The 26651-nt window shown below is 46.1% G+C and overlaps 1 protein-coding gene across 1 annotated transcript in view; it reads right to left on the reverse strand.

The window, feature by feature from the left end:
• Positions 1-9414, reverse strand: part of LOC137527743 (beta-1,3-galactosyl-O-glycosyl-glycoprotein beta-1,6-N-acetylglucosaminyltransferase 4-like) — a 51794-nt gene extending 42380 nt beyond the window's left edge. Inside the window, exon 1 of the mRNA XM_068248596.1 lies at positions 9255-9414. The gene's annotated coding sequence lies outside the window, so the exon portion shown is untranslated. The remainder of the gene's footprint in view (positions 1-9254) is intronic.
• Positions 9415-26651: the final 17237 nt, after the last annotated feature.

Raw genomic sequence — 26651 nt, forward strand, 5'->3', positions numbered from 1 at the left:
TGGGTAAGAGATTATATTACCGATCTATTTTAATTAACATAACTAATGTAACTTAATGACAGTATGTTTGTTTAGGCTGAAGTTCCTTTTTAAGATCAGCCAAGTGGGTGTAGAAGACGGCTACAAGCAGTGCAAACCTGTCCCAGGCGCCTGCCAAGAAATACCTGCAGGCAATACATCACTTATACTAGTCAAACACCACAGTGCAAGCACATAAAACACTTGCTTAGGTACAATGTACAGTTCTTGTTCAGCATTGTATACAATCAACCACAGGTGAGGCCAGATAGAGGAAGAGAGGTCAAGGACCTTCTGGGCATGACTTCAAAGCTGAACGCCAAGCAAATATCAGCAGGAAAAAAAAATACTCATTTAAAGTAGACTTGAACTCTTGCACTGGAAAGAAGGAAAACAGAGAAATGCACCCTGTATGTATTTAGAGAGTTTAGCCTGTCTAATTCCCCTTCATCTGTGCCTCATCACAAGTTGTAATTTGATCCCCTAGCTGTGTCAAGTGACTGCCATGACAGAGACCTCATTTGTAAACACAGGATGTGAACAATATGTCTGCTTCCATGAAAGCTGGAAGTAGAGACACTGCAGATTTATTGCAGGATTTGTAACATCTGTATCAAAGAAATGTTTTCCTTTAAAAGTTATTATGCTGTTGCTTATCTTTTAGAGCAGAGTGGAAGTTTTGAGGGGAAGTTCTGAGTTTAGGTCAGTTTTAACTGACAAAAACAAAACAAGTAAAAATTTAAAAAATAGATTTAAATATAAAATAAATGGAATATTTTCAAGTCATTTTTAGGAGACGGAGGATAGATACAATTGTTTATTTCATTTGTTTATTTTCACCTTGGGTGTCCTTTAAAGTCACATGGCCTTGTTTTGTCAACCAACTTGAAATGAGCGAGCTGGTGCATTGTCATCATGCTGTAAGCCTCAATCCAACGCTAGGTGCACACGATACGTTTTTGCGTTTGATAGATAATTGCCATCATGTCCGATATTACTTTCGTTTTACCTCTCGATTTCTCATAGAAGGGAATGAAAATTGATAAGAAAAGACAAGAGAATCGAGCGGGAAATCGAGTGGAAAAACGAATCGATCAAAATGGAAAATTGACTGTAAAAATGCCTTGTGTATACCTAGCATAATACATATCACACTTTAGTCCAGGCATGGGCAAACTCTGCCCTCCAGCTGTTACGGAACTACAAGTCCCACAATGCATTTGCTTTTATGAGTCATGACTGTGGCTGGCAGACTCCTGCAATGCATTGTGGGACTTGTAGTTCCGTAACAGCTGGAGGGCCAAGTTTGCCCATGCCTGGGCTAAACTCTCAAAACACATACAGGGTGCATTCCTCTTTGTTTTCCTTCTGTCCTGTGCAAGACTTCAGAACCACTTTAATGTATATGTACAAAGTGTTCTGGGTATATTACCTGTACCATCCAGTCTGTACTAAATACTATATTTGTATGTACCACAGAGGAAGTGGGTACTATATAAATCAATGCAAAAAATAATAATACATTTCCCAGTAGCTCCCCGGGGCAATTATGCCTTTTAAAAAGGGAGTCTGGCGCGCCCGTGTGTTCTAGCCGCCGGGAGGTTGATATCTGGCTGATCCTGCTGCTGCACAAGTCCCGGTGGCGTTAATTACTATTCCCCCTCCAGGTCCAGGTGGATAGTGGGGAATTATATAATCCGGCTTCCAGCTATTGCTGGAGGCCAATTTACAGTGTTTTAAAAGTAACTTCAGCTCCCTCTTCTGACGGCACCGAAGTTACTCCCTGTGCGCTGCTATAGCCATAATTCCTATTACGGTCTATGGTGGCGCTGGCTGCGCCCAAATCTCCTGTGCTGTTATTACAGCACTCCAGGCTGCCTAATCAGCCATTCACACATACATTTTCCTGAGCATCTCCGCACAACCTCCAGCTCATGTCGGTCAATACTTGTGATGGGCAAATAAATGTTATGAATATGAATGTCAGTTAGGCCAGGCACAGAAGTGACAATGGCTGAATGAGAAGTGGCCAGTCATTTAGCCGGCAGCTGCATAAATTCATGAGCTGCTGATTAATCCATCGCCAGCTTCTGGCTTTCCTTTGGCCGTTGTCACTTCCATTTCCTGTTCAGTAGAAATATTCATATTCATCAGATTTACTTCTCAGCACCAGTCAGCAGAGATGCTCTGTGGTGATAACGTATTCTTCCAGCATTATTATTATGCATTTATATAGCAACGACATTAGCATAATATACAGGCATGTTACTGACCCTAGGAGGAGATCACAATCTAATCTCTATCATATAGTCTACAGGGCTCAGGAACCTTATTGGCTGAGAGAGCCATAAATGCCACATATTTAAAAGTGTGTTTTCCTGAGAGCCATACAATATGTTTCAAACTGGGACAGTGCGCATGCGCAGCGGAGGACTCATGTCCCTGTTGCCATGGTGATGTGTATACAGTTGATCCTCTGGGCAGCAGAAGTGTCAGACACGTCTTCAGCTTCTCTTGGGTTTCAGCAACATCAGCAATTTCCCTGAGAGCCAGACAGGAGAAATACCGACTAACAGCTTGTACAATTAGCTAGCTGACTTGGGGGTTGATTCACTTTGTAGGATGAGATCCCCGTACTTTGGCCCAATAGGCTGCCTGTTAAGTGACAGGCAGCCTATTGGGCCAATCAAAGTGTGGGGATCTCGTCCTACAAAGTCACTGGACCTGACAGGGCCCAGAGTGGGACAATTGGAGCTGCTGTTAGTTTTGAGGGGAGTGTGAGCAAGTTAGTAGTGCCTGCTGTGCGCTGCCACACTGAGCTGTGCTGCTTGAGCAGTGCGGCTCAGTGAATCAACATCTATTGATTTGTCTGTGAGCCGGATGTAGCCATCAAAAGAGCCACATCTGGCTCCCGAGCCATAGGTTCCCTACCCCCTAGTCTACAACATGCTATTTCTCGTCTGATCAATATGAATCGGATGATTATTTCCATCACGACCGATTTGCTCGGGTTCAATAACAGGATTGATTTTCCAAAGTTATCATGGGAAAAAAAATCGATCCGGTTATCAATCGGGAGCAGTTTGGGCATGTACACACGATGCAACTTCCTGTCAGCTTACCAGTCGATTGGACGCAAAATTCTATCATGTTCACCCAGCATAATGCCCCTACCACCGTCTAAAGGTGCCCAATAACAGTACAATTTTTAGCAAATGATCATACAGGTCCTTCTCAAAAAATTAGCATATTGTGATAAAGTTCATTATTTTCTGTAATGTACTGATAAACATTAGACTTTCATATATTTCAGATTCATTACACACAACTGAAGTAGTTCAAGCCTTTTATTGTTTTAATATTGATGATTTTGGCATACAGCTCATGAAAACCCAAAATTCCTATCTCAAAAAATTAGCATATTTCATCCGACCTATAAAAGAAAAGTGTTTTTAAAACAAAAAAAAAAAAAAAAGAGTCAACCTTCAAATAATTATGTTCAGTTATGCACTCAATACTTGGTCGGGAATTCTTTTGCAGAAATGACTGCTTCAATGCGGCGTGGCATGGAGGCTCAGGATGCTTTGATAGCGGCCTTAAAGGGATACTTAAGTCAAAATTAAAAATGACTTTTACTCACCTGGGGCATCCCTCAGCCCCCTGAAGCTGGATGTGCCCTCGCAGCCCCGCTCCGATCGTCCTGTCCCCGCCGGCGGCTACTTCCGGGTTCGGCGACAGCCGCCGACAGGCTGGGAACGCGAGTGATTTTCCGCGTTCCCAGCCGCTACATCACCCTCTATGCTGCTATAGCGTATAACATATACGCTATAGCAGCATAGAGGGTGATATAGCGGCTGGGAACGCGGAAAATCACTCGCGTTCCCAGCCTGTCGGCGGCTGTCGCCGAACCCGGAAGTAGCCGCCGGCGGGGACAGGACGATCGGAGCGGGGCTGCGAGGGCACCATCCAGCTTCAGGGGGCTGAGGGATGCCCCAGGTGAGTAAAAGTCATTTTTTAATTTTGACTTAAGTATCCCTTTAATCTCATCCAGAGTGTTGGGTCTTGCGTCTCTCAACTTTCTCTTCACAATGTCCCACAGATTCTCTATGGGGTTCAGGTCAGGAGAGTTGGCAGGCCAATTGAGCACAGTAAGACCATGGTCAGTAAACCATTTACCAGTGGTTTTGGCACTGTGAGCAGGTGCCAGGTCGTGCTGAAAAATGAAATCATCTCCATAAAGCTTTTCAGCAGATGGAAGCATGAAGTGCTCCAAAATCTCCTGATAGCTAGCTGCATTGACCCTGCCCTTGATAAAATACAGTGGACCAACACCAGCAGCTGACATGGCACCTCAGACCATCACTGACTGTGGGTACTTGACAATGGACTTCAGGCATTTTGGCATTTCCCTATCCTCAGTCTTCCTCCAGACTCTTGCACCTTGATTTCTGAATGACATGCAAAAGTTGCTTTCATCCGAAAAAAGTACTTTGGACCACTGAGCAACAGTCCAGTGCTGCTTCTCTGTAGCCCAGGTCAGGCGCTTCTGCCACTGTTTCTGGTTCAAAAGTGGCTTGACCTGGGGAATGCGACACCTGTAGCCCATTTCCTGCACACGCCTGTACACGGTGGCTCTGGATGTTTCTACTCCAGACTCAGTCCACTGCTTCCGCAGGTCCCCCAAAGTCTGGAATCGGTCCTTCTCCACAATCTTCCTCAGGGTCCGGTCACCTCTTCTCGTTGTGCAGCGGTTTCTGCCACACTCTTTCCTTCCCACAGACTTCCCACTGAGGTGCCTTGATACAGCACTCTGGGAACAGCCTATTTATTCAGAAATTACTTTCTGTGTCTTACCCTCTTGCTTGAGGGCGTCAATGATGGCCTTCTGGACAGCAGTCAGGTCGGCAGTCTTACCCATGATTGCGGTTTTGAGTAATGGTCCAGGCTGGGAGTTTTTAAAAGCCTCAGGAATCTTTTGCAGGTGTTTAGAGTTAATTAGTTGATTCAGATGATTAGGTTAATAGCTTGTTTAGAGAACCTTTTCATGATATGCTAATTTTTTGAGATAGGAATTTTGGGTTTTCATGAGCTGTATGCCAAAATCATCAATATTAAAACAATAAAAGGCTTGAACTACTTCAGTTGTGTGTAATGAATCTAAAATATATGAACGTCTAATGTTTATCAGTACATTACAGAAAATAATGAACTTTATCACAATATGCTAATTTTTTGAGAAGGACCTGTATGTTCAATACGCTCATTCATATTGAAAGGAAAGGAGATATTGTATTTAATCAAATTGAAACCATTGGAAAAAAATTGCTTGGGTCTATAAATCCCACACCATTTAAAGGGAGTCTGAAGTGAATTTTTAAAATTAAAAAACAGATAAACAGATACTCATCTAAGGGGAGGGAAGGCTCTGAGTCATACAAAGCCTTCCCAGTCTCCTCCCGGTCCCCACAAACCCCCTGCAGGCTCTCCCATTAGCAGTCCATCACCGTTCAGTCATGGACTGCTCTCTTCCGCATTGTGTAGGCTTTGGCAGGCTTCTGAAGCACTTGGGGTTCCGAAGACAGACCGCTCCATACTGCACACAAGCAAGCATCCTCTCTCGTGCACTTGCGCGATCGCAGTACGGAGCCAACGGTCTACGGGAGCCCAAGTGCTTTCGAAGACTGCCGAAGTTGGAGGAGCCTGCGGGGGAATGAGGAGACCAGCAGGAGAACGGGAAGCCTCTATAGGACCCAAAGCCTTCCCCCTCAACTTAGGTGAGTATTTTCAAAATTCCTTCAGACTTGCTTTAGCCTTATGAAAAATTGTGCAGAAATTTCTTCCACTCCTGATCAAGTTTCAACTGAAAAAAAAAAAAAGATCAGATTTCTCACTTGAATTAAAGAGAAACCGTAACCAAGGATTGAACTTCATCCCAATCAGTAGCTGACACCCCCTTTCCCACGAGAAATCTTTACCTTTTCTCGAACGGATCATCGGGGGGTTCTGTATGGCTGATATTGTGGTGAAACCCCTCCCACAGTGTGATGTCAGGACCATGCTGCTGACATTCCACTGTGGGAGCCTTGTTGCATTGTGGGAAATAACAGCTGTTTCCAACGGCCGAAAAAGCAAGCAGCATCTCCTTCCACTGACATCACCTGCCAGCAGTAAAAATGTCACCATGTGATAAATGTCAGAATGTAAATCATGGAGAGGAAAGATTTTACAATGGGCAAACACTGACTAAATCATTCATTCATACATAATTATTATAAAAAATTAAGCACTTTTGTTCACTATGTTATTTTCACTGGAGTTCCTCTTTAATCAAAAAAACTTTCAATTTTACTTTGCAAATGATTAGCTTTATTGAATTGCCTTAAAATCAGATATCTCCAGTATTCGTCCCTTCATTATGCTGGATACACACGGTGCGTTTCTGAACTCGATGCGCCCGGCGATTCGATTATTTCTGACATGTCCAATTCACATTTCAATGGATCGTTAGGTCGATTTGGCATACTTTACATGTAAATCGACCTAACAATCATCGAAATGCGCTCGGGAAATAATTGAGTCGACGCGAATCGACGGGCGCATCGAGTGCGGGAACGCGAAGTGTGTATCCAGCATTACACAAGAGGCTAATAAAACGCTTGTACGTGCTCTAATCATGTCTCATTTTGATTGCTGTAATACCCTACTCTGTGGCCTACCAAAAACAGACCGTCACCTCCCAGTCCCAACTCTGCTGCTTGTGTCATCCACCTCTCCTCCCAATCCTCTGATGCTGCCCCTCTCTGCCAATCCCTCCATTGGCTACCAATCAACCAAAGGATCCAGTTCAATCTCCAAACACTATCATACAAAGCTTCATAGGCTATCCCCTTCATCCATTTCCTTATTCATCTCCAGATATCATCCATCACAGAACCTTTGCTCCTTCCAAAAGACTGTTTTGTTGTCCAGCTTTTTGGTCACCTTCTTTCACTCTCGCCTCCAGGACTTCTCACGAGCATCACCTCTCCTTTGGTACTCTCTCCCACAGCCTATGCGTCATGTTCCAAGCCTGGGAAATCTCAAACATACCCTCAAGGCACACCTTTTTTTAGACAACATTATAATTCGCTGTAACTAGAATTTTTAACGGGGTTCTGTGGGGTGTTAAAAAAAAAAAGCAAAAAGCGTCACTTACCTGGGGCTTCTACCGGCCCCCTGCAGCTATTAAGTCCCACACCGTCACTGAACCCTCCACTGTTCACCGCCGCCAGTGACCTGCTAGTTATTCGTCTAGACAAATAGTACTGCGGCTGCGCATCCTAGCTACCGCGTGTGTCATCGGGAGTTTACTGCATAGGCGCAGCACAAGAAAGGTTTGTAATGCAGTAAGCTCTCTATGACACACGCGGGAGCGAGGACGCACAGCCGCAGTACTATTCTTCTAGTTAGATTAATAAATAGCAGGTCACCGGCGGCGACAAATGGCGGAGGCTTCAGTGACGGCGTGGGACTTCATAGCGGCAGAGGGCCTGTAGAAGCCTCGGGTAAGTGACGCTTTTTTTGTCTGCTCCCCCAGTGTCTCAACCCCACTACCCTGTAGATTGTAAGCTTGCAAGGGCAGGGAACTGCTCCTATAGGTTCCGGTTTCTGTGCAATTTATCAAATGAATAGTGACGTCGCTAAGGAGTTGTGGGCCCCGATGCAAGTTTTACAGTGCCCCCCCCACCCAAGCACTCTATACATAGCAATTGATACAGTGCACCAAATCCTGCCAATGGCAACTACAGTCTGAGGCCCGCTTCACACTAGCGTTTTGATGAAATACTTACCGGTGGCATGGGTCCGTTCCATTCTGAGAACATCCGTTCGCCATCAGGATCCGGTCAGGTCACATTCAGTTTTCATCCGGATCTTCTTCCGTTCTTCATGCGTCCTGGATCCGTTTCCAAAGAGGGGCCTGGAAGGTCTGGAAAAGCGCTGGAGTCCTTCTTGGGGAGAGCCTGCTGTGCGGACATCATCCTCCTCGTCCCGCGGGGCCCTGCTTCTGGATGGTCGGGTCCTTCCCTGTCCTCCGCTGTGTTCTGGGGTGGCTGTGGAGAGGCTGGGGGCTGTCCGGCGCTGGGTACGTCCACGTGGCCGCCTGTACCATAGAGAACCCCACAGGGAGTGGGGTAGGATGTCCGGCTTTCATCCGGAAGTGTGTGGTGCACTTCCGTTTCCCCTCAGTTCCTGTTGTGCTGGATTTCTTTTCCAGATCCGGTCCGGCGGCGGTGGACGGAGGACCGGTCCGGAAAATTGGAGCATGTTGGAAAATTCCAGACCGCAGGCCAGACTGCAGACCGCATCCGGAGGAACGGACGAGTGCGCATGGGTCCATTGATTAACAATGGACCCGTAATCGTCCGTTTCGTTTGCGGTCCGACTGCGGTCCGCAAATAAACGCCAGTGTGAACCGGGCCTCAGGTGTAAGAACGGGATCGGGAACAGTTTGTTAATAATTACCACTATTCAAAGTATCTATAGAAATGATTATTATGAGAACAGGACCAATAGAGAGCTAATACTGTAGTTGAGGGAGGGCCCTTCGGGGCCCCTCTGGCCCAAGGGCCCCGATGCAGTGGCTACCTCTGCAACCCCTATTGCTACGCCCCTGCAAATGAACATCGATCAGTATTGGTGATGTTTTTCAAACTACACATGAATCGTATGTATCAGTACTTGTGTCACTGGTTGCCCTGAGTGTACAGTATGTTGAACTGCTCATGTATCTATGCTCCCCATTTTTGTATATTTAGATTGTGAGCTCCTCTGAGCACAGTCAGTGACATGACTATGTACTCTGTAAAGCACTGCAGAAAATGTCACCACCATATAAATACAAAAATAATAATTTGATCTGCTTAGTCAGTCTACCTCTTCCTCCTAGTAAACTACATCAGTGAGTCTGCAGTTCACTGAAGCCGCAGCTCACAATTCCAAATACAGCAATGTTTCTAGTTACTGCTGCATTATTAATAGGAGGCCCACAGCAGCATTTTATGGAGAGGAGATCTGTGGTACAGGAAGAGTACTGCACGTTGTGGTGAGCAGCACACAGCATCTCTCTGCAGCCCAAGGCTACTACTCCAGCCCAGTCTGTGTGTCTGTCCTGGCTGCAGGTAACGGTACACTGACAATCTGACGTGAGTATGATTAGGCTGCTCTACATAGAAAGTAGCTGGAGAAGAGTTACTTACCAAAGTGCAGGAGCCGGTGGCAGCTGTGCGAGGAGGAGCTGCTGCTGCTGGGGATGTCGCTGCTGTCACACGGAGGCAATCTACCAGGCTGGCAGCCACAGATGCGATCCGCCCGTCTGCGCTGTGAGCTCAGAGTGTGGTTGGCAGGGCAGGAAGGAGTCTGAGCTTTCACATGTGGTGTAGGGAAGGGGGCTGGCTGACGTTAGTAGGAGAGGGAGGGCTCACATAGAAGGAAGTGGACAGGCTGTCTGCTCGCTTTATCAGCTACATCTCTCGTAATTCTGTAATATCTGATTAATTTAGCATTGCTATGTTTAATTCTACAGGCTCGCCTGCTATTGGAATCAGCATGTGTTGGCTGGCTAGGGCTAGCACAGCGGAATGCACAAGGCTGAGCCTGTGTGGAAAACTTTGAAGAGTTATTATCATCTCTGTTCTACAAAAGAAAGAATGAAAAAAAAAAAGAAATAAACAATCCTTATCAAATCAGCTTACTGGGACGATTTTGCCACTAAAATACAGAGCGGTTTCAGGGATTGAGATTCGCTGATGCAGCGGTCACAGCTGCCCACTTCGCAAATCAGAATTGCAATGCTTATAATGCTAGGTAGCATACAATTTTCTGTTATGCTGGGAGCAGGGCCGGGCCGAGGCATAGGCTGGAGAGGCTCCAGCCTCAGGGCGCAGTGTAGGAGGGGGCGCACAATTCATTCAGCTGTCATTCCTAATTGTGTTTGAAGCAGAAAGAAATAAGAAAAGGAGATACATGGAAGTGACTACAAGCCATATAACTAGAGATTAAGGTGTTGGGGGCCCTGGGGTGCCTCTAGTCTAATAGCAATCAGTGTGTGACAGCTGGGGTGGGAGGGATGGAGGGGCGCACTTTGGTGTCTCAGCCTTGGGTGTTGGAGGACCTTGTCCCAGCTCTGGCTGGGAGTACACCATACAACTTTCTGTTAGATTCTTCTGTTAGATGTTCTGTTAGAATGCATAATTAGATTATTTTCTGTAGAGCATGGTCATTACCTCTGGTGCATTGTCTTCTGTTTATCTCCTGCTGAGTAGACCAATGCCTAATTGCTCGGCAGATAGATGGTAAGATAGATACATTTCCAACATGTTGAACTTTATCTATCTGGCAGGTAAATCTAACAGAAAATTGTATGGTGTATTCCCAACATTAGATTTACCTGCCAGATAATTTCCAACATGTTGGAAATTATCTATCTGCCTAGCAGTTAGGCATTGTTCTACTCAGCAGGAGATAACCAGAAGACGATGCACCAGAGATAATGACCAGTCTCTACCAGTACTTTACAGAAAATAATCTAAAGGTAGCCATCTGTGAAGCTGCCAATGGATGACACTACAATTGTTGGCCTAGTTGGTAAGAACGATGAGAAGGAGGTAGACAGAGTATGCAATTGGTGCAGGGAGAACAGCTAGTCCTAAACACAACCAAAACCATTGAGATGGTCGTTGACTTCAGAAAGCATGCCACTAACCCATTCCCAATTACAGGTCCTTCTCAAAACATTAGCATATTGTGATAAAGTTCATTATTTTCTGTATTGTACTGATAAACATTAGACTTTCATATATTTTAGATTCATTACACACAACTGAAGTAGTTCAAGCCTTTTATTGTTTTAATATTGATGATTTTGGCATACAGCTCATGAACACCCAAAATTCCTATCTCAAAAAATTAGCATATTTCATCCGACCAATAAAAGAAAAGTGTTTTTAAAACAAAAAAAGTCAACCTTCAAATAATTATGTTCAGTTATGCACTCAATACTTGGTCGGGAATCCTTTTGCAGAAATGACTGCTTCAATGCGGTGTGGCATGGAGGCAATCAGCCTGTGGCACTGCTCAGGTGTTATGGAGGCCCAGGATGCTTCGATAGCGGCCTTAAGCTCATCCAGAGTGTCGGGTCTTGCGTCTCTCAACTTTCTCTTCACAATATCCCACAGATTCTCTATGGGGTTCAGGTCAGGAGAGTTGGCAGGCCAATTGAGCACAGTATTGCCATGTTCAGTAAACCATTTACCAGTGGTTTTCGCACTGTGAGCAGGTGCCAGGTTGTGCTGAAAAATGAAATCTTCATCTCCTCCATAAAGCTTTTCAGCAGATGGAAGCATGAAGTGATCCAAAATCTCCTGATAGCTAGCTGCATTGACCCTGCCCTTGATAAAACACAGTGGACCAACACCAGCAGCTGACATGGCACCCCAGACCATCACTGACTGTGGGTACTTGACACTGGACTCAGGGGCGTAGGAATAGGCCCTGCAGCCCCTGCGCCCGCGGGGGGGCCCGGCCCCCCCCTGGGGCCCGCTTGGGGCCGTTTTGTGGGTGCTGGAGGGGTGGCAGCATGAGGGGAAAGCCTTGCCCACAGTCGGCGGGGAGAGGGGTAGTTCCCCCCTCTCCCTCACCTCGGGGCTCTCCCCTCTGTGCTCCCCTCCAGCTCGTAAGTGTCTGTGGGGCTGTGGTGGGCAGCGAGCGGCGGGCAGATACATACCTGCTTCCGTGCGTTCCATCGGAGACTTCTCCCTCTAGCGGCTGACGTCACTTCCGGAAGTGACGTCAGCCGCTAGAGGGAGAAGTCTCCAATGGAACGCACGGAAGCAGGTATGTATCTGCCCGCCGCTCGCTGCCCACCACAGCCCCACATTACTGCTGCCCTCATTACGATTTTCAGGTGTCTGCTGCCCTCATTACGATTTTCAGGTGTCTGCTGCCCACATTACGATTTTCAGGTGTCTGCTGCCCTCATTACGATTTTCTGGTGTCTGCTGCCCTCATTACGATTTTCAGGTGTCTGCTGCCCACATTACGATTTTCAGGTGTCTGCTGCCCTCATTACGATTTTCAGGTGTCTGCTGCCCACATTACGATTTTCAGGTGTCTGCTGCCCACATTACGATTTTCAGGTGTCTGCTGCCCTCATTACGATTTTCAGGTGTCTGCTGCCCTCATTACGATTTTCAGGTGTCTGCTGCCCTCATTACGATTTTCAGGTGTCTGCTGCCCACATTGCGATTTTCTGGTGTCTGCTGCCCTCATTACGATTTTCTGGTGTCTGCTGCCCTCATTACGATTTTCAGGTGTCTGCTGCCCTCATTACGATTTTCTGGTGTCTGCTGCCCTCATTACGATTTTCAGGTGTCTGCTGCCCACATTACGATTTTCAGGTGTCTGCTGCCCTCATTACGATTTTCAGGTGTCTGCTGCCCACATTACGATTTTCAGGTGTCTGCTGCCCACATTGCAATTTTCTGGTGTCTGCTGCCCTCATTACGATTTTCAGGTGTCTGCTGCCCTCATTACGATTTTCAGGTGTCTGCTGCCCACATTGTGATTTTCAGGTGTCTGCTGCCCACATTACGATTTTCTGGTGTCTGCTGCCCTCATTACGATTTTCTGGTGTCTGCTGCCCTCATTATGATTTTCTGGTGTCTGCTGCCCACATTACGATTTTCAGGTGTCTGCTGCCCACATTACGATTTTCAGGTGTCTGCTGCCCTCATTACGATTTTCAGGTGTCTGCTGCCCTCATTACGATTTTCAGGTGTCTGCTGCCCACATTACGATTTTCAGGTGTCTGCTGCCCACATTGCGATTTTCAGGTGTCTGCTGCCCACATTGCGATTTTCTGGTGTCTGCTGCCCACATTACGATTTTCTGGTGTATGCTGCCCACATTAGGATTTTCTGGTGACTGCTGCCCACATTGCGATTTTCTGGTGACTGCTGCCCACATTGCGATTTTCTGGTGACTGCTGCCCACATTGCGATTTTCTGGTAACTGCTGCCCACATTAGGATTTTCTGGTGTCTGCTGCCCACATTACGACATTCTGGTGACTGACTGCTGCCCACATTAGGATTTTCTGGTGACTGCTGCCCACATTACGATATTCTGGTGACTGCTGCCCACATTAGGATTTTCTGGTGACTGATGCCCACATTGCAATTTTCTGGTGACTGCTGCCCAGATGGCGATTTTCTGGTGACTGCTGCCCACATTGCGATTTTCTGGCCCACATTACGATTTTCTGGTGAACACTGCCCACGTTACGATTGTCTGGTGAATGCTGTCCACGTTACGATTTTCTGGTGAACGCTGCCCACATTACGATTTTCTGGCCCACATTACGATTTTCTGGTGAACACTGCCCAAGTTACGATTGTCTGGTGAATGCTGTCCATGTTACAATTTTCTGGTGAACTCTGCCCACATTACGATTTTCTGTCCCACATTACGATATTCTGGTGAACGCTGCCCACATTACGATTGTCTGGTAAATGCTGCCCACGTTACAATTTTCTGGTGACTGCTGCTCACGTTACTATTTTCTGGTGACTGGTGCCCACATTACGATTTTCTGGTGAACTCTGCCCACATTATGATTTTCTAAAGGCCCACATTACGATTTTCTGGTGAACTCTGCCCACATTACGATTTTCTGGCCCACATTACGATTGTCTGGTAAAATGCTGCCCACTTTACAATTAATTTACAGTGAAACGCTGCCCCATTACGATTATTTGGCACCTATGGGGGGGGCCCCATCCAAATATTCGCAGGGGGGCCCAGTGATTTCTAGTTACGCCCCTGACTGGACTTCAGGCATTTTGGCATTTCCCTCTCCCCAGTCTTCCTCCAGACTCTGGCACCTTGATTTCCGAATGACATGCAAAAGTTGTTTTCATCCGAAAAAAGTAATTTGGACCACTGAGCAACAGTCCAGTGCTGCTTTTCTGTAGCCCAGGTCAGGCGCTTCTGCTGCTGTTTCTGGTGCAAAAGTGGCTTGACCTGGGGAATGCGGCACCTGTAGCCCATTTCGTGCACACGCCTGTACAAGGTGGCTCTGGATGTTTCTACTCCAGACTCAGTCCACTGCTTCTGCAGGTCCCCCAAGGTCTGGAATCGGTCCTTCTCCACAATCTTCCTCAGGGTCCGGTCACCTCTTCCCGTTGTGCAGCGTTTTCTGCCACACTTTTTCCTTCCCACAGACTTCCCACTGAGGTGCCTTGATACAGCACTCTGGGAACAGCCTATTCGTTCAGAAATTTCTTTCTGTGTCTTACCCTCTTGCTTGAGGGTGTCAATGATGGCCTTCTGGACAGCAGTCAGGTCGGCAGTCTTACCCATGATTGCGGTTTTGAGTAATGAACCAGGCTGGGAGTTTTTAAAAGCCTCAGGAATCTTTTGCAGGTGTTTAGAGTTAATTAGTTGATTCAGATGATTAGGTTAATAGCTCGTTTAGAGAACCTTTTCATGATATGCTAATTTTTTGAGATAGGAATTTTGGGTTTTCATGAGCTGTATGCCAAAATCATCAATATTAAAACAATAAAAGGCTTGAACTACTTTAGTTGTGTGTAATGAATCTAAAATATATGACATTTGTAATGATCTGCTCTGCTGTCTGCGCAGGCAGACAGCTTTTTGACCATTTTTTAGGTCTGAGTGCTGCAGGTCTCTGAAAAAGAGACCTGTCTTCACTCTGTGAGTTTCAGAGCTGCTGTTCTGGTGAGGAATTTGCATCCACTTGTCATGCAAATTGCTTAGCTGCTTCCTTTGATGGCTTGCACTTGCAGTATAAATACCATTTCCTCCCAGAATTCCCTGCTGGTCATGAAGGTTTGTTCCTGCTAACTTTCCTGGAGTCTCAGCCCTCTGCTCATTGCAGGCTATTATTGCTAACTTAGAGTAGTTTCCCTTTGGCAGTGCTCCTTGCAATTCCTATTTAGTGCAGTTAGGTTTGTTATATTTGTACTGCCTATTCTGTCTGGTCCTTGCGATTGCACTGTTGCCAGCGGTTGGCGGTAGTGAATCGTTCTGTCTTTCCCTTGCGATTGTTCTGTCGCCAGCGGCGGCTGACAGAAAATCGCTCTGTCTGTTTGGATCGCACTCGCCCTAGCGTTAGAGGCGGTGGATCTCTCTGTATTTAGTCTTGGAGTTTAACCTCAGCTGCGGTTGCTGCTGGTTACTCCTTCTGTCTGTCTTGTTGTACGGCTCGCACTCGCTCTTGCGGAAGAGCAGTGGATTCTTTCAGTCCTGTTCCTGTGTACGGAACGCACTCACACTTGCGGAAGAGCAGTGGATTCTATCTGACTTGTTTCTGTTGTCTGTTTGTCCGGAGTAAACGCTTGCTGTTGCCTGAGGTAAGGCAACCGATTAGCATTCGTTTCTGTTATTTGTTTGTTTGTGTTTTCTGTGTTCTTTTGTTAGTCAGGGTTGGCGCGTTTTGTCTCTGTTGCGCTTTTCGTGCGGAGACCACGCCATTAACGTGTTTTGTCGCTGTTGCGCTTCTCGTGCGGCGACCGCGTTTAGCGAGTGCGTTTGTTATTTTCCTTGGCGTTCGGATTGTTATGGTTTGCTGTGTCTTTCTTACTACACCTATGCTCTGTCTTTGCTCAGTCTTGTGTCGCTATTAGCAATCGCCATTCTGGCGATTGCTTTCCCACTTGGTCTTCGCTGGTGTCTGTTCACCGTCGCCAGGTGGCGACTGGATTGGTGGACATACATACATTCTGTCTCTGTGCTCACTCTCTTTCACTAGGGGCTGTCTTGCCCTATATAGCTTCCCCTCGTACAATTCCTACCTGGAATCTGTGGCGGTGCAGAGGGTTTATTCCTCTGCACTCCACAGCTCCATCTGCCGGTGGGAATTCGCCTCTACAGGTGCATTGCACCACAGCTGGGTTCTGTTATTCCGGCGTTTGTGGAGGATTTCCGCAGTGTCAGCGCACATCTTGTGCGCTGACCACGGAGATATTTCACAATCGTTACAAAAGTCTAATGTTTATCAGTACATTACAGAAAATAATGAACTTTATCACAATATGCTAATTTTTTTTAGAAGGACCTGTATATTGTTGGCACAGAAGTCTTAAGGGTACCCAGTGTCCGTCTCTTCGGCACAATCATCTCTTATGACCTGACATGGTAGGCCAACACCATTTCAACTCAAAGGAAGGCACAACAGCAAAGACTCTTCTTCCTCCGCCAACTAAAGAAGTTTGGCATGGCTCAGGAACTTCTGAGGTCCTTCTACTCTACCATCATCAAGTCAGTCCTTTGCTTGTCCATCCTGGTCTGGTACTCTGGCTCTTCTGCCAGGCATAGATACAGAATCCAGAGGGTCATCAGCTCAGCGTGATAATTATCGGGAAACCCCTTCCCCCTCTGGACCTCATCTACTGTACAACACCAGGCTGTGTGCTACAGCAACAAAGATTGCTGGCGACTACTCACACCCAGGACATAGCTTCTTCAGATGGCTCAAATCGGGCCGGAGGTTCCAGACGAGGACCACCAGGCGTAGAAACCCTTTCTTCCCTGCAGCCGTCAGACTCTTGAACACTGTCTGGGCGTAGGAACACTTCCTTCCTCGAAATTGTCAGACTCTTGAACACTGTCCATGCCCCTCTGCCCCTCTGTGACCCCCCCCCCCCGCCCCCGCTCCCAGGCCATAACCACCTGTGGTCTGTTACCATCTGGTGTTATCGTTTTACTGTTACTGTGTTACCTTCTGTTACATGCCTGTTGGTCTGTAAATCTGAATTTCTCAATTGTTGAGTTATTTTCACTGTGCCACACCTAATTCCGGACATGACCCAGTTGTGCTTGGGAGAATAAAAAACCTTCTGAAATAGTGAAATCGCAAGTCATAGGCTTTCATTATCCCAGTGCTTTGAAAACCACCATTGATTCCATGAAAGTGCAGATCGTGGCCGAAAATGCTCTGGTGGGTCTTGCTTTGTCACCCAAGGAGCAGCACAGGTGACCAGTGATGTGGTTTAGCTATGTCAGACATGAGTGAACCCTATTGTCCAGAAAGCCTCATGCTTGTTCTAGGCTCACCATCCCCCACCCTCTCTATGGAACAGAACAGGCTGTTTAAGTGTAGCTAAGGGTCCTGTCTGAACAGTGATTGTTTAAATAAATGTCACCTGAAATGATTACCATCAATATGTGTTTAGTGAATAAGCAACTTTCCTGCATCCATGCGCAGCTCCCAAAGTGTCACCTGACCCGGCAGATCAGGTGACAGACGGGGAGCTGTACACAGTGGTCACTGGAAAGCTGCTGGGAGCTGCAGGATGCATAGCAGACGGTGCCCAGAGGATCGGTAAGTTGTTGCTGCTGCTTCAGGTGAAGTTTAGTGCTAGTTTTAGTGCCAGTTAAAGCAACCGGCAAGCACATGTATCTAGCAATCCCCGCCTGTGCTGGCTACTGGGGACTTTGCTGTAATGTAATCAATCCATACTAGACACAGACAAGACACATTTTATATTGCGCTTTTCTCATGGCGGACACAAAGCGCCAGAGCTGCAGCCACTAAGGGCACATGCTATAGGCAATAGCAGTGTTAGGGAGTCTTGCCCAAGGTCTTCTACTGAATAGGCGCTGGCTTACTGAACAGGAAGAGCCAGATTCAAGCCCCGGTCTCCTGTGCCAGAGGCTGAGCCCTTCACCGGCACACTATCCAGCCACTGCTAACACCAGCCAATACTAAGTAATGTAATAACATTATACTCAACTTTATTAGTGTCAGAAAAGGAATCATTAAAACCCGACAGTCCTGCATCAGCCACACAGCTCAAAAGTCCAAGGCAAGCCAATATCAATATCTTAAGTAGCCTCAATTAAATTCATGTATTCAACAACATGGAATTCACTGAAAGTTCTCGTAATCCTGAAATTAATACTGGAATGATTTTACAGGAGGTTGCACAGGAGTTCAAAAGTTATGCAGCCAAGAAAGGTTGGACAAACTGGGCTTATTTTTCGCTTGGAAAAAGACAGCTAACAGGTGACCTGATTAACACGTATAAATACATCAGAGGGCAATATAAAAGCTTGGCAGATAAGATTTTTGTCCCTAGGCTTGTACAAAGGACAAGGGGACATGAACTGCGTATGGAGGAACTGCGCTCTGCTGTCCCCCATAAATCACACAGCCGTGCTAGGGACATCTCTAGCAGGCTGTTTACATCTGCACTGTCACTCTCGCCACTCCCCTTCTCCTCTATGTCGCCGATCGCGTCCCTTCCTTCCCCGCTGATTGGAGGGAAGGGACGCAGATGGGGAGCGGAGATATAGAGGAGGCGGGGAGCGGCGAGAGTGACAGTGCAGATGTAAACAGCCTGCTAGCACAGCTGTGTGATTTATGGGGGACAGCAGAGCGCAGGGGGGCCTGGGGGGGGGGGAGCAGTATAGCAACAGAGGTTGGGCATTATATGCGGACCCAGCCTCTGTGTGCTAATAGGATTATTAAAATCCACCTCGGGTTCTTTTAAGGGCCTATTCACACTTTGGCATTTTTGAAGATTGTGTGTAGCATTTTTAGAGCGATAACAATGCGATTCTCATTCACTGAATGTCAATCGCAGAGCGTAATTGCCGGAAAAGCACAATGTAAAATCGTAGTAGCGTTTTGTGATTCCTGGTATGAATAGGCCCTAAAAAAGAACAAGGATATTAGTCTGTGTAGGGACAACAGACTCTGAGACACATTGTGGGGAACTTAGTGATATTCTGTAGTGTACTCTGCAGAGCAATGAAGAAAATGTCAGTGCTAAATAAATTAACAGATATAAAAAAGTTAACAGTAATCAAAAGCCTAGTTTCTACCAAGCAGAAAGCATACTTACTCAGTGAGGACATGGCAATACTGTAAGAACTGGAGAATGTACATTGGCGACTATGGATAATAGTTACACTACTGAAGCCAAGTCTTAAAGGTATCTGAGCAGCTGGGTCAGAGCTGGATTAAGATGTTTTGGGGCCCTAGGCAAGGTAGTATATTTGGGGGCCCATTGTGGTCCTTTTGGTAAGCTGAAGGGAAGAGAAGTTAGTTAGCAGGTGGGCCCTTGGACACCAACTAGACCCCAAGCACCTGCCTAGGTTGCCCAGGGGATAATCATGCTCTGACTTGGCTTCTCTTAAATAAATATATAAAATAAACCTTCCTCTAAGGGAGGGTCATGAGTGCTGTGGGTTTTGGGGAAGGCTGCATACATTTCCATACTTATGGGGGCCGCTCCGTGGCTCCCCATTTACATGAGGGCCTCCATCTTCTCTGTCCCAGTAGTACCTGCAGGGATGCTTTGTGCCGGGATAGGTGAGTCCCAATGATGCTGAAAACGCAGCAGGGGCCCTGAGGACAAGATGAAGGGAGACCTGGGGGGGACCTGGCAGTGCTCGGGGTCCTGGGGCAATTGCCCAGTTTTCCCTATGAAAGTGCCGGCCCTGGCAATGTACAGGACTGGTTATCATTTTCGCCACCTCCATCCAATAACAGAGCCAAAACAAATCAGGACTTGATACAATGTTCTAGCCTTTTGGAGCTGCTCAACTCCGCTCCTCTTGATGTTGGGTTTTCTCCCCTGTAGGAATAAATTATGCGCTTTATCGTTTAAAGCCCTGCTTAAAGAGACTTTTCAGGTGGCTGTTCACATCAATGTGCCTAAATAATACCTTGTTATCATCATTCCTTATTATCAGCTCGCTCATTTCATACTTTGCCCCAGTGGCGTAGCAATAGAGGGTGCAGAGGTTGCGACCGCATCAGGGCCTTTGGGCCAGAGGGGCCCTCCCTCAATCACAATATTAGCTCTTTATCGGTCCTGTGCTGATAATATTCAGTTCTATAGATGCTAAAGGTGGCCATCAACGGTCCAATTTCTAGCGAAAAATCGTTCGAGCGATAAGAAATTCTGATCGGATTGGTTGCAAATAATCTCCGTTGATGGGGACAATCAATTACAGATGATTATAAAATCAGTCGTCCGATTGGATTTTCGTCGAACCAAAATTTGAATTTTCTTGTTGGTTGTGATAGATAGGAGGCAAAGATTGGTTCGTTGATGGTGTAGTGACCGTTTTCACTTCTGATCAGAATTTCTGATCGCTCGAACGATTTTTCAATTGAAATTGGATCATTAGTGGCCACCTTTAGAGTAGTACAACTTTTTGTTGTACCTCTGACACTGTGGTTGTCCTTGATTGGGTTTGATGTGCCGTATCTATTGTTATGTACAGAGTGTTTGGGGGCCCCGGTGTAAAACTTGCACTGAGGCCCACAGCTTCTTAGCTACGCCACTGCTTTAAGAAGTAATATTTTGACACAAAAAAAGGCATTTCATACTTTGCCTGTTATTATTAAGGAGAACCCAAGGCGGTTTTTCAAAATCTTAATAGGACACAGAGACATGTTCTGAGCACAATTACTTGCCTCTGTGTCCTCCTATTGCCGCCATTAGTACCCCTCCCAGGCTCTGCTGTCCCCCACAACAAATAGCACCAGGCTGGCGACAATCTGCTTGCCGCTAGCCTTCTATTTACCTGCAGCCTGTCACTCAGCTTCTCCTCCCCGCCTCCTCTATTGCAGGGCTCCCCCGCCTCTGTCCCCTCGCTGCCCGCCTCCGTGAGCTTCCTCCAATTGGAAGCTAAGCCACGAACCCTGGAACTTCCAATGCATTTTACCTCTAGCAAATGCATTGGAAAGGCCCACAGAAAAACACAGAGCCCATTTAGTATGTTTGTCAGCGGATCTCTGATCTGTGAAACAGTCCATACCTGGGCCCATATGCAATTCACTTTTTCTCTGAAAGAAAACCTATATCGAAAAAACAACCCCCTGGGGGATACTTACCTTGGGAGTGGGAAGCCTCTGGATCCTAACGAGGCTTCCCCGTCCTGCTTTGTCCCATGGTGGCAGCACTAGAAGCCCCCGAACAGCGGGCATATCAATATTTACCTTCCCAGCTCCAGTGCAGTAGAGGCTCTCTGATCAGAATCAGGGGGAAATAGCCGATCCCAGTCAGTTCCACTCTGCTGCGCAGGCACAAGTCGCCCGTGCAGTAGAGCAGACCTGACTGGCGCCTGCACAGTAGAGCGGACCTGACTGGAATCGGCTATTACCGCCTGATCCCATCGGGGAGCCACTACTGCGCCTGCACTGGAGGCGGGAAGGTATATATTGCAGGCGCTACTGCTGGTTTCAGGGGGCTCAAGCGCTCCCCCCGTGGGGCGGAGGAGGATGAGGGAAACCTCGTTAGGCTTCCCCCTCCTGAGGTAAGTACCCCACGGGAGGGTTTTTTTGTTACAGAGTCTCTTTGAGTTTTCTCCTAGGCAATAATTTTTCATTTTCTCTTTAGCATAACTTTTCAGCATTTCGCAATGGAAAAAGTACCCAAAGTAGTAGAATAAGTTAAGTACTATCAAAATAATTTTTGTGAATTTTTTTGCTTGCTGGGGGTTTTAAAGTGAACCTTAAGTCACATTAAAAAAACGAGTTTTACTCACCTGGGGCTTCCCTCAGCCCCCTGCAGCCGATCGGTGCCCACGTAGAGTCGCTCCGATCCTCCTGGACCCGCCGGCGGCCACTTCCGGTTTCGTCGTCACCGGCCGACAGGCTGGGAACGCGAGTGATTCTTCACGTTCTCAGCTACAATAGCACCCCCTATACTGCTATTGCGGCCTTCCTTGGGTCCAGCAGGATCGGAGCGACTCTACGTGGGCACCGATCGGCTGCAGGGGGCTGAGGGAAGCCCCAGGTGAGTAATACTCGTTTTTTAATGTGACTTAACCTCCCTGGCGGTCTATTAAGATCGCCAGGGCGGCTACGGGAGGGGTTTTTTTTTATTAAAAAAAAACTGTTTCATGCAGCCAACTGAAAGTTGGCTGCATGAAAGCCCACTAGAGGGCGCTCCGGAGGCGTTCTTCCGATCGCCTCCGGCGCCCAGAATAAACAAGGAAGGCCGCAATGAGCAGCCTTCCTTGTTTTGCTTAGATCGTCGCCATAGCGACGAGCGAAGTGACGTCATGGACGTCAGCCGACGTCCTGACGTCAGCCGCCTCCGATCCAGCCCTTAGCGCTGGCCGGAACTTTTGTTCCGGCTGCGCAGGGCTCGGGCGGCTGGGGGGACCCTCTTTCGCCGCTGCTCGCGGCGGATCGCCGCAGAGCGGCGGCGATCAGGCAGCACACCCGGCTGGCAAAGTGCCGGCTGCGTGTGCTGCTTTTTATTTCACGAAAATCGGCCCAGCAGGGCCTGAGCGGCGACCTCCGGCGGTGATCGACGTGTAGAGTCGTCCATACCGCTGAGGAGGTTAAGGTTCACTTTAAAGGCATTTTATTGACAAGGTATCAGGTATGAAAATATCAACTTGTAGAAAACTAAGGAGAAAAAGGAATTTGCATATGGGCCCAGGGAGTTTTCTCCTAGGAGATCATTTTTCATTTTCTATTTAAAATAATTTTTCAGCACATTGCAACTGAAAAAGTACCAAAAGGTTGGTGAAAATATATTATCAAAATTATTTTGAGTATTTTCTTGCTTGCTAGTGGTTTTAAATGTATTTTATTGACTATTTTTAAAATATCACCTAGGAGAAAAAGTAGGTGAAAAAATTAATTGCATATGAATGAGCCCTGGAGTGAACTGAACCATTACAGCAAAAAATAAAATACGCAGTTAAAATCTGACAGAACCAACAGGTTTTAGACTAGTCCATCTCCTCATGACTCACGAGGGCTTCTCAGAGTTTTCTTTGTTTTCAAAAGCATTTCCTAAATGGCAACTGCCAAAATAGTAAGATACCAGCCAGCCTCCCTACACACTTGCATATTCTTTTGGCACTCTTAGCAACTGCCATACCGAAAATGCTTTTGAAAACAAAACAAAAAACCCTGAGAATCCCTCAAGAGGAGATGGACTGATCCAAAATCTGTTGGCTCTGTCAGATTTTAACAGCTTAGTTTTTCACTGGAGTGGTCCTTTTTCTGATAATAAAATATGAATTCTACATTAATTAAAATGTATATAAATGGCTGCCCCCCCCCAAAAAACAAACAAACAAACATGTACATAGTCAGAAGAATGTACCTGTTTGAAACGGCAGTCCCTTATTTCCAAAGCAGAGGAAGAGGAATAAGGAAGTTTTTTTATATGAAATCAATAGTTATAACAATCAGTGCCAGCTTAGTATAACCTCCAAGTCATTTAAAATTCATATAAATACTTATATGAATTTGAAAGAACTTGGAGGTGATAATAAGTTGGTTGTTGTTGTACAGTAATATACTTGCCCAGCGCAACCTGGTTTTACTTTTAGAAAAAGTGAATTGCATATGGCTGTCTTATTTTCGGGGAAACACGGGTGCCCACAATTTCAGCCATGATGACTATTTATTAGGGGTATTTTCACACTGACCCATTGTACTGCAACGCACCCTAATTAAGGCACTGTAAAGGGGCAGGATTAAAAGTCTGTACAGTTCACACGTTATCAGTTGGGATGAAGGAGAAACACGGGAAAGAATTGCAATAGCTGAAAACACTTCTTCTTTGTTGTGGATATTTATATATGAGTAAATAAAATTCTACTTGATTTTATGCACAATTGGCATTATCAAATTACTACTATTATTGTTGTATAGTAATATACTTGCCCAGCGCAACCTGGTTTTACTTTTAGGTTTTATAATTTATGTGTGGGAGAGTGGGTAGCCACACTTTATTGGTTAGCTGCGGGCTAAATAAACTTAATAAGGGGTTCCCATAATAAGCGGCCTCCACCTTTTGAGCAATTCACTTTTTCACCTGAGTTTTCTCCTAGGAGATAATTTTTCATCTTCAATTTCAAATAACTTTTTAGCACTTTGCAATGGAAAAATACCAAAAATTAGGTAAAAAAAATTACCATAAAAATTATTTTGAGTATTAGCTTGCTGGGGGCTTAAAGGGACTCCGAGCAGTGCAGTAACTCTGGAAAGATGCATAGCATTGTGAAGTTCTCTTTCTCCTCTTTCCAACGATATATAAACCGCGATCGAAATTGCGGCGGCCGCAATTTTGATAGCGAAAATAGCGAAAAACTAAAAGGCGTAGGGCGGTGGTTTATATATCGTTGGGAAGAGGAGAAAGAGAGCTTCAAAATGCTATGCATCTTTCCATAGTTACTTGTATTACACAGGACGACTTTTCCCCAAAGTCGGCAGCTCCAGTCAGCACAATGCAATGAAATACAAGGAACCCAGGGGGATATAATTACAAACATCATGCTAGTAGGTGTGAGGATATAATTAATTAGTTGTGGGTATGCTTAAAGGCATACCCACAGGCACTGCTCTGGGCCCATTCACACTTGTGCGGGAATCGAGCGATTCCCGCTCACGGCAAACCGCTAGCGGTTCTGCAAGAACCGCTACACAATGTAGCGAGTGGCAGTGTTCTCACTGCCGCGGTTGCGGTTAGCGATAACCGCAACCGCGCTGCATGCAGCGGTTTGCCGGCGACGAGCGTTCCGCGATTAGCGATCGTGATTAGCGTGCACAGCACGCTAATCGCGATCGCTCCAAAACCGCCGCAGTGTCCAGTGATTTTTCCGCGCTAATCGCGGGAAAATCACTCCCGCAAAACGCCGGCGGTAATCGCCGGCGTTCTGCGGTTCTAAGTGTGAATGGGCCCTTAAAGGCATTTTATTTTAAGTTGTAAAAATATCACCTTGGTGAAAACTCAGGTGAAAAAATGAATTGCATATGGGCCAGTGTCTTATATGAACGTTTGCTCCAAAAGATGTGCTAGGGTTTATTTTCAGGGGATGTCTTCTATATCTACCAGGAAGTGTCTCTCAGCAGAACATTTCTTATTCCTTGGTACTGTGCTGCTCCTGGATTTGAAGGTATGCTACTGTACTGATCTGCCACCTGCCCTGTCACCCCCAGCTGATAACTTTGCTGTGCGCTGGGATGACGGGACCGGTGCCCCAACTGCACTGCCCCGCTGTGACCTAGGCTCCGCCTAGGCGACACAGCAGGGCAGTACAGTTGGGGCACCGCTGTGTCGCCTAGGCGGAGCCTAGGACACGCACGCTACCCCCTCCTGCTGGAACGAGCGGATGGTCTACGAGCGGTGATGCGGAGAGGCCTGTACGCCAGGCAATGGATACGTGAGATATGCTGTTTTTAATCTGAACTTGGTACGCTTAAATTTATTGGGGCTTTTGGCCATATTAAAAAGATTGTTTTTTGTTATGAGAACTTGAAGTGGTGTTTGTGCTATATTTATAGATCTCTGGAAAAGGTTATATTGATACGCCTATGAACTTGTTGTGCGGGTGAGCAGGGAACTGAAGGGGGAGAGTGTGTCCCCATCCTGCATGTGGTGATAATAGCTCCTCACAGCGTGTATGACTGCACAACGGTGTGCTGTATTGGAGGTTACTAGCTATATACCTGTTCTTTTACTTTAGGCACATTGAAAGAGTGCTGGTGAGAAACAGAATATCTATACCAGGGGCGCAACTGCATTCGAAGTATACTAATGCTATGTCCCCGCTTGCTGGCTGCCTCTTCCTCCTCTTTAACTTCAGCTAGGTCTTATTTTAGGGGTAGGGCTTATATTTCAAGCATGCTCAAAATTCCAGATAGGGCTTCTTTTCAGAGGTTATCTTATTTTCAGGGAAAGAGAGTATTTTTCCAGAAAATCAAGTATTTCTCACAGAAAAGTATTGCAGTAACACGTTTTACAATACAATATACAATACAATAACATTTCTATAGCGCTTTTCTCCCGTAGGACTCAAAGCGCTTAGGCTCTCTCAGATTCAGTAATTGGTAGTAGCATGAAGTATTCACACAACAAAAGTTATATTTCTGCAAATGCCAAACTGAACAGGTGGGTTTTCAGTCTGGATTTACTACACTGTACACGTTTATTTCCTTTGTGTGTATTGGAACAAAACAAAAAAGGGAGGAAAAAAGCAAATTAAACATAATGTCACACAAAACTCCAAAAATGGGCTGGACAAAATTATTGGCACCCTTAAAGAGAGACTGTGACAAAGAATTGAACTTCATCCCAATCAGTAGCTGATACCCCCTTTTACATGAGAAATCTTTTCCTTTTCACAAACGGATCATCAGGGGGCTCTGTATGGCTGATATTGTGGTGAAACCCCTCCCACAGGAAACTGTGAGAACCATGGTCCTGGCAGTTTCCTGTCTGTGAACCTCATTGCATTGTGGGAAATAACAGCTGTTTATGGTTTACAGCTGTTTCCAACTGCCGAAATAATAAGCAGCATGTCCTGTCACTGACGTCACCTGCCAGCAGTAAAAATGTCACCATTTGATAAATGTCAGAATGTAAATCAGGGAGATGAAAGATTTTACAATGGGCAAACACTTACTAAATCATTTTATACATAATTATTGTAAAAATGAAGCTTTTTTATTACATTATTTTAACTGGAGTTCCTTCTTTAACTTAATATTTGTTTGCACGCCCTTTGGAAAAAAAATAACTGAAATCAGTAGCTTCCTATAACCATCAATAAACTTCTGACATCTCTCACTCTGCTGGCCACTTCAGA

Source organism: Hyperolius riggenbachi, chromosome 1 (genome assembly GCF_040937935.1).
Source record: "Hyperolius riggenbachi isolate aHypRig1 chromosome 1, aHypRig1.pri, whole genome shotgun sequence".
In the NCBI taxonomy this organism is placed as follows: domain Eukaryota; kingdom Metazoa; phylum Chordata; class Amphibia; order Anura; family Hyperoliidae; genus Hyperolius; species Hyperolius riggenbachi.